At 37.1% G+C, this 9,375-nt stretch overlaps 1 long non-coding RNA gene across 1 annotated transcript; it reads right to left on the reverse strand.

The window, feature by feature from the left end:
- Positions 1 to 2,552: 2,552 nt before the first annotated feature.
- On the reverse strand, positions 2,553 to 6,383 carry LOC139042390 (uncharacterized). Its single transcript, XR_011499088.1, has 3 exons — positions 6,244 to 6,383; positions 5,534 to 5,623; positions 2,553 to 2,690 (listed from the first exon to the last, which is right to left on the reverse strand). It is a non-coding gene; the product is annotated as an uncharacterized lncRNA (long non-coding RNA).
- Positions 6,384 to 9,375: the final 2,992 nt, after the last annotated feature.

The raw sequence follows: 9,375 nt of genomic DNA on the forward strand, positions 1-9,375 counted from the left end.
ATTTGTGGGTGTGTGACACAGTCAAGTCTATAATACATTCAGATGGTGGTCCCCCCACTGAGCAAGTGGGAAGCTTGGGGCTCTGATTTGGTCGGTGGTTCTGAGACCCTGAGCTGGTAATGGGCTAGGAGCATCCTTCTGAGAGACAACATCCAAATGGAAGTGTTGGTCATGTACCAAAAAGACAGTGCAAATGAAGCGTGAGTCCAAAAGAGGTAGATGGAAAGGCAGCGATGAGAGGGACTGAGAAGCACCGCAAAGAGACCTAAGAGCAGTTCAGCTTCCCCCCGGGAGAGACCCTCATGGTGCTGGAAAGTGGGCACTCAGGGCTTTTCATAGAGCCTGTTGGATAGGGTGGAAGCTGGTAAAATCACTAACAACAGTTTCAGGGACAAGGAACTAGGTCTCACTCTGCACAGGGAAATAACTCTGTAGTCATTAGGCAAATGTTTTAGCTTTTGTTCAAGCAAAACAGCCTCTCTCAATGGTTACTGAAGCCATGAACAGTCAGAACTCTGTTATTTAGAAAAGTTGCAGCTGACTGTTTCAGACATGAGCTGTCATAGAAACTAGATGTCAGGCTGGTTCTGTTGCCCTTTAGGCTCTCTGAAAGTTTACCTTGTCTATACGTGCAGGCACACCCATGTGTGCATGCACACACACACGTAAGCACACTGTTCTAATAAGAAACATGCAGTAGGCAAACAAGGAAAGAATCTGCCTTGTCCCAAAACAACCAGTTCCCTCTGTTTGTTCATGGAATTTACTGGACAAAAGCAGTAATACAATATATTCTGCTGAATCAAACAGAAAATCTATTTCAACCTAACAGTTTACATGGGCATTTGTGTCCTGTCCCACTATGTAGATATGTATATACATAGACAGTATGTTCAACAGGAATGCATGAAATAATTTTTAATATTGGGAAATTCACAGTCTTTTGTGAGAGGTAGCAATTAGATATAACAAAGAGGTAACTTCTCAAGATAGGAATAAATTTTCCTAAATACCAAATTACATTGTCAGAATAGTGTTTCCATTGTCCCCTCAACTGGTCAATTCCATGGCCTAAGGGAAGTCAGGGGTTCCAACTGCTTCTCTTTTGACAGAGTTTGGCATCCAATATCAAGCCCCTTGCTATCAAGCCCTCCTTAAGTCAAGTGATAAAGTTCTAGAGAACCAGGGCCCATTAGGGGCTGAGGTGGAGGAAGGGGTGGGACAGATAAGGATGATGCCAGGGAAATTCAAAGATCTTCACAACATACAGAGAAGCCTGATGTGAGAAGAAGCTGGTTATTAGAAATAGATTGATTCCACAAAGGTGCTTATCCTTGTTTTCCATGACTACCCAGAGGGTATGGGTTCCCTCACATCTGCTCCAGGGTATAGAAGGAAAGACGTTTCTGTTTATTAGGTTTGGGGAGATTTTAACGGGCTGGGCCAATTGTTGTTGTTTTAAAGGCATGAAGTCAAGTGTAGACAACTTTAAAACATTGCTGCTACATCATGCATCTAATTGAGTCACTTGTCAGGCTCTAGAGTATAACGATTTGTCAGCACAGGACACAGAGTGGACCAATTTAATACTTGCTGCAGGGGTTAGAATTTCCACAGCCTTTGATCAGATTTTTTTTAGGTCAGCAACATTTAGAGGTAGATAAAAATATCAAGTAATTGGTTAGAAACTAGATGGTTTGTGGCTAATTTGCAAAAGCACAGATTACATTGTAATTTGGATTTTATCCACTTCACAAAAAAGTCTTGAGATGTTGAGGAAGAACGCATGTAACATTGATACTACGGTATGCGGCCTACTCTACAGTGTGCAGACGTGCACCATCTTTCCTCCCGACATGCCCTCTTGCTTGATTGCTCACTGGCGCCTCCGAATCTGCAATGATTTTCGTGTTCTGCCAGAAAATGAGGTTATGTGTGACACCGTTGCTCCTTCACTTCCTCCTTTTACAAAAGTGGAAAATAAAACCCTCTATTCTTTCTTTAACTTAGAATGGAGCAGAATAAAGAAAATTGAAGTCTGATCTGTAATCACTAAAATGCCTATCTAATCACCAAATCACTAGAAGGCCTATTTGAAGGGAGTTTCCAAGAGAGTCTTAAAGGTGGAAGAGAATGCAAAAGATGTTGGGTTTTATGACTTGAAGACCCCCTTCGCTCCGCGAGCCCAGACATGGTTTCTGGAAGAGACTTCACAGACCTAGTTAATCTCCTCTGAATGTGTTTCTGGGTCAATGGCCTCCTTTTAAAGTCAGGCACCAACACTGAACACAATACTCCAGGAGTAGGGCCGCCACACCCTGGGGGCCCATCTTGGTTTGTGCTCCACCGGAAGCATTAGGACTTGTTCCCATGACCTACAACTCATCTCCTGTTAACCCACTAGCCTCCTGTTGTGTTTAGAAAGAGGAGAGAGAGGAATAAACCCAGCAGATATTACTCCTTAGAGTGTTTCCTTCCATTTTAATCTGCTTCCATTAGTCTGTTTGGACTGCCATAGCAAAATATCATCAACTGTGAGGCTTAGACAACAGACATTTACTTCTCACGGATCTGGAGGCTAGAAGTCTAACATGAAGATTCTGGTTGATTTGGTTTCAGGTGAGGCCTCTCTTCCTGGTTTGCAGACGGCCACCTTCTTGTTACGTGTTCACAAGGCCTTTCCTCAGTGCCTGCTCAGGAAAAGAGAGAGAGAATGAGATCTCTGGGGTATTTTCTTTTAAGGACATTAATCCGATCAGATCAGGCCCCACCTTTGTGACCTCATTTAATCTTAATTACTTCCCTAGAGTCTCCATGTCCAAATATTACCGCACTGGGGGTTAGGGCTTCACAAACATTCAGTCCGTAACACGGAGTGTACCTCTAATTTCATCTTCTACTTCTTCTCTTCATATGCATAACCTTTATCTTGCTGCACAACCTTCATAACCATCTTTTTACTTTTTCTGACTATATTATTTTCATATGTTCTTATTATTTAAAATTGTGGATAAATTCAGGGAAGTATAATGAAGAAAACTTAAAATCACCTAGGTATAATCACTATTAAATTTTAGTGTATTCTCTTTCAATATTTTCCAATGCATTTCTATATATGATGTACAGAAAATACATTTACAGGGGCCGGCTCCGTGGCCGAGTGGTTAAGTTCGCGCGCTCCGCTGCGGCAGCCCAGGGTTCGGATCCTGGGCGCGGACACGGCACTGCTCATCAGGCCACGTTGAGGCGGCGTCCCACATCCCACAACTAAAAGGACCTGCAACTAAGATATACAACTGTGTACAGGGCGGGTTTGGGGAGATAAAGCATAAAAAAAAAAAAGATTGGCAACAGTTGTTAGCCCAGGTGCCAATCCTTAAAAAAAAAACAAGAAGATTGGCAACAGTTGTTAGTCTAGGTGCCAATCTTTGGAGAAAAAAAAAGGAAATACATTTACAGAATGGGTTATGTAAATTTAATAGTCAACTTTTTCTCTAACATTGTATCATAAGTATTTCCCCAATATTGTTAAAAATTACTTGACCACATATTTTAAAAACTGCCTAATATTTTATAACATGACAGTACCATGGTTTACTTAACCAAATTCATATTGTTGAGGGGGCCAGCCACATGGCTGAGTGGTTAAGTTTTCACACTCCGCTCTTGCAGCCCAGGGTTTCACCCGTTCAGATCCTGGGCACAGACCTAGCACCATTCACCAAGCCATGCTGAGGCGGCATCCTACATAGCACAACTAGAAGGACCCACAACTAGGATATACAACTATGTACTGGGGAGCTTTGGGGCAAAGAAAAAAATGAAGAGGAAGATTGGCAACAGATGTTAGCTCAAGGCCAATCTTTAAAAATATATATATATATGGTTGAACATGTGAGTTGTTTCCAGATTTTCACTATTGTAAATAATATTTTAAGTAATATTATGGCTACAAACATTTGTCTACATTTTATACTTGTTTTAGGCCAGGTTCTGCTAGATCAAATAATATAAATATTTTAATGCTCTTATATATATTGTCAAATGGTTTTACAGAATTTCAGCGATAAAATTATTCATGGTTTACAAAATACTATTTGTGGGACCAGCCCCGTGGCTGAGTGTTTAAGTTTGCCCGTTCCGCTGCAGCAGCCCAGGGTTTTGCTGGTTCGGATCCTGGGCGCGGACATGGCACCGCTCATCAGGCCACGGTGAGGCGGCGTCCCACATGCCACAACTAGAAGGACTCACAACTAAAATATACAACTATGAACTGGGGGGATTTGGGGAGAAAAAGCAGAAAAAAAAAGAAGATTGGCAACAGTTGTTAGCTCAGGTGCCAATCTTAAAAAAAAAAAAATACTATTTGAAAAATAGAAATACGCACAGCACAAAGAAATAATTTTATTCAATCACCTAAAATAGCTGTTGTTAAAATTTCAAAGAATAAATAGGATTATATTGTTTTAAATCTTATTTTTTATTACAACATTTATGAATTTTTTTTTCATGGCATTATGTACTCTTCTATAATATTTTAAAGCCTGCATTGTGTTCTATTGTATGGATAATATAATTAGCCAATTTCCTAATTTTGAATTTTTATTATAAGTAAGACAGAACAAAGCATTCTTATAGATAAATCTTTAAGTACATCCTAGATGCAGTGTTCTTGTGCCAAAATGTTTACATATGTTTAATGATTTTAACATTCTCTGTTAAATCATACTCTAAAAGTTTGTGCTGATTTATATTTTCATCAACAGAGTAAGAGCAGTACCTATGCTGGTGAGGAGAGTAACACACAATCAGTGTGCATTTAATAAGTGGAAAATTATATTTCAGTTTAATGTCCATCTTTATTGAGTAGGAAGGTGGAATATTTTTTCAGATGTTTATTGGCCAGTTTTACTTTTTCATTAATTACCTCTAAGTGTCCTTTGACTATTTTTCTATTGAAAGTATCCATCATTCTCTTCTTGATTGGTAAGGTTTTCCTACGTTTTTAAGCAGCATTTCTTAAACTATGTTCCACAGAGAATTAATGTCCCATGAAAAGATAATAAATGTTCTGCTAAAGTTGAAAAAAATTGATAATGATTATTAAAACATTTTTAAATGTATATGTAAGAAAAATATTAAAATATAAATAGTAGCTATTATTTGATATTGGTTTTGAGACAAAAATCTGTTACAACTGAGAATGCCAGAAAGTGGCATGAGAAAATGCCTAATGTATGTATTCACCTTTGTGTCACTTCAGTGGTCACGAGAACATCATATATCTTATAATGTCCACATATATTTGTGATACATTTAATATTATTGTATATCAAATTTTAACTCTTTTTGCATCAATTAATTTGTCTGAGACTTTCTTACCTACTTGTCATTTGTCAAGATATCCTTGGGTGCTCTTATTTATACTAACAGATAAACTTAGAATAAGATTGTCCAGATCTCCTCCCAAAATTCCCTTAAGATTTTTACTGTCGTTGCAATAATTTTATTGATTTACCGGGAAAGAACTTACCTTTGTTCAAGGAGAAACCTTCCCATTCAGCAACGTGGTACTTCTCTCCAATTTTTCAAGTGTTGTTTTAACTCACTCTAAGGAACTTAACTTTTTAAAGAAAAATTATTATAACTTTTATAAATACACAAATCTTTTATAAATATATATTTACGTATATTTTATATTTTCATATATTTTATTTTTATATATATTTTGAATTTTATAACTTTTATAACTGGGAGGTCCTCAGCTAATATGGGTAGGCTTTCTTCTACTGTCTTATCTCATTTTTTTGTTTTTTAACTTTCCTTGATGTTTCCTTTCATAATGGCATTTTTTTCTGTATGTTTGTTTCTGTAACTACATCGGTAAATTTTCTAAAAGTTATTTGAGCCTGTTTCGTTATCAATATCAATAGTTAAAATATCTATTAACTTCTTCCCATAAAACCTGTGAAATTTGCCATCATTTTACTTCCTTCCTATCCCTCCATCTTGCTTGTCTTCTTGGTATGATCAGAGATTTTAGATCTAGATTCTTATTATTACTACTTTTACACTGTAATGCCTTTAAAGAATTCTTTTTAACATTTGCATTGTCTCTGTTTATTCTACCATTTCTTTTATACTGCATCTTGTCTATTCTTGAGTTCTTTATTTTGATTCACTTTTTAAATCAAAATATTTTTATTTTTAAAAGATAGACATTGGTAGGTTCAAAATACTCACATTTCTGATTATTTCTTTCTGAGGCTTTTACACTGGATATAAGATTCTCAATTCACAATCTTTTCCTTTTAATTCTCTGGTAGCTATTGCTTCATTGTTTTCTCAAATTTAGTGTTGTGGTAAGGAAATTTGACCTTTTGTTTTACTTGTGAATACTTACAGCAATTTTTCCTTTGAAAATACAACAAAACATGTCTAGGTGTCAGTTTCCTCACTAGTTTGCCAACCACTCAATTATCCCTTTTACTCTGAATATTCATGTCTTTTATCAACTGGTAGAAGTTGTCTTCTATTATATTTTTGATTGTTACTTCTCTTCTGTCTGTTCTGTCTTCTCTTTCTAGAATTCCTAACATACATACTTTGAATTTCTGGTAGCCGTCTTCAAAGTCAATCTCTTCTTTCCTCATAAATCTCCTCCTGTAAGTCAGGGGAGAGCCCCCATAGCTATTGATTTCCTACCATAGCCTGTAGTTTGCTGCCTCCATTTTAGTTTTTCATTCAGCACTCATATTTTTTTCATCTCTGTAACATCTTCATTGGGCTGCATTTTCTGCACAGTGCTCTATTCCTGTCTTCTCTAGCTTTACAGATTCAAACTCCTCCTGAATCCTGATAAGCAAATTTATTTGAAATCTTCTTCAGTCTTATCCTGTTGCTTTAATAGTAAGAGACAATTAGATTGCTAAAGATTTGTATCTTTCTCTTGAATTGTTCTGTCTTTTCAGTGGTTTTTCACAAGATCCGTGCTTGTCTCCTTTTTGAGTTCAGATGAGGATGAAAATTGTTGAGATCTCTATGCAAACAATAAATAGACAAAAAAAAAAAGTTTAGATTTGCTGTAGTTTATTTATGTTTGGAAGCCAATGGAAACTAATAAATGAGCAATAGCAGGCACAATTACAGCAGGGAGCCTCACCTCCATGCCTATGAGTTTTGTCTATGTCTTAGTTGTGGCAGCCCAGAGTATGCCAGGCAGTGCCCTGGATCTAAGGCTGCCCTTACAGAGAGTCAGCCACAGCAGTGCCCTATATCTCTCCAGCTTCTCTAGTCACATCAAATATAATAACAACCAAATGGCTAAAATTTTTGAGTGCTTATAATGTGCCAGCTACTGTCCTGACCTATCTAAATGAAAATTGGTTGCAGAAAGATTCCTATTATTTGAGGTCTCCTCTTCTAGGATGCTTCCCAGAAACATTACTGAGATTGAGATTTGATCCCCTCATCCCCTAGCCAACCAATGATAGCTAGAGTGACCATATAATTCATCATCTAAACAGAGACTCTTTTGAAAGCAAAAAAGGGAGATTAATAATTATAAGATAACAAGGATAAACTGGGATTGTCCCAGGTGAACTGGAATATACGGTCACTGAAATCATAGCACACCCTTTCCTCCAGCTATATCTCTGAGTTAGATTCAGTGTGTGCGTTCAAATTATCCTCTTCACTAGGAGATCCTCCATCAACATTTTTAGTGACTGCCTAATAATCTATGTGTTTACCATTATTTAATCATTTCTTATTGATGGGCAATTAGACCGCTTCCAATTTTTATCTATTAAATATAATGCTGAATGAATATATTCATGCATAAAATTATATCCTTAATCTAGATTTTTCCTTTGGACTAGGTCTCAGAATCAAAATTATGTAGTAAGCTCTTCTTCTTTCTCTTCATCCCTCTCTTTCTCTCCTTTTTCTTTCCCTTTTCTAAAAGCCATTATAGAAACTGGTTATAATATCTTATTGGTTCCCTCATTAAGTAATAGGTTAAGTAAAATCTTTGACACATGTTCATTTTGTATTTGTATAGGAGTCATGACTTTTCTTCTTTTTAATTATTCTTTAACAGTTTGGAGGTCATCCACCAAGATGCGCTGACAGAGCCAGGTAAACTGCATTACCAGGAGGTACACCTATTAGGAGGAGCAAGGGAGTGGGGTGAGGGGATGGCTTAAGACCAGGCACATCTTTTCTTGGCTTCCAGAAATGAATCTCAAGCACCAATAGAACTTGAACTTTTCTGTCTCTATGTTTCTGTAGGGTTTTTTCCTCTCTCTCTCCTCTAATTTTACATTTTGTTTTTGTTTCTAGTTCGCACATGAGGAATAAGTTATGGTGACAGCAATAATTAGTGGAGTTTGGTTTTATGATCTGACTACTTGATAATATAGGTAAATAGGTTAATGGACCATAGAGGTCTATTCTCTTTTGGGTGAAAGGATAGAGAATCCAGGGTTGTTAGTCTTTTTTATTTGTCTGTTTTGAGCTTGCATCAACTAAGAATTTCATGCTTGCCAGGAGAGTGAACAGCTCTATGATATGTGGACCTGTGAGTTTTTATGTTCCTATCTTACTCTTAACCTGTGAATAAACTTGTAGAACTGAAGACATACACTCTTTATACATACGTGTGTCTATAACTCAGAGTCCTTTACTTCTCATAGTATGACCATGAAATATTTTCCTATCTCTGGAGGCATTAATAAATTAAATTATAAAGTCTTTTAAATTAAAATAAACTCTGCTCTGATTGGCTTATAGAGATAAATAAGGTCCTATAAATTAAATATTCATAAAATTCCCAGAAAATAAGGAAATTGAACTCCAAATACATTCAGTATGCTAGACATAAAAGCTACTACATGGGGCAGAGCATAGTGTGTGGGGTGAGGAAAGCCTAGAGGCTGAGAGAAGGACCACAAGGGTGACCTCATGGGGAAGAAGGGTGGTTGGCAGTGACTGGAGGTTGGTCACATTCAAGTGGGTTAACCAAATAAGTAAATATACTAATAATAACAGGAGTCCAGCTTCTCATTGTGAAAGAAGGGAATTAATGAAAGGAAGAAAACTACAACAAGCAATGTGGTGTCAGATTCAAATTAGAAGTATGTTTGTACTCATAGTTTAATAAATAGATGGAAATGCTCCCATACATATCTCTATATAGCTATCTAGAGAGATAGATACGGGTATATCTATTCATTTCCTGCCTCTGTCTACTGAGAAGGCCTGGGAGTCACGACTCCCAGTGTCACTGAACGATGAGCACATCTAGCTCCCAGATTTTGGTTTCTAAATATCATTCTCTACTAAAAGGAACTAAGGCTCTTTGGAGAAGTAGAA

This window comes from Equus asinus, chromosome 2, assembly GCF_041296235.1.
Source record: "Equus asinus isolate D_3611 breed Donkey chromosome 2, EquAss-T2T_v2, whole genome shotgun sequence".
Classification (NCBI taxonomy): domain Eukaryota; kingdom Metazoa; phylum Chordata; class Mammalia; order Perissodactyla; family Equidae; genus Equus; species Equus asinus.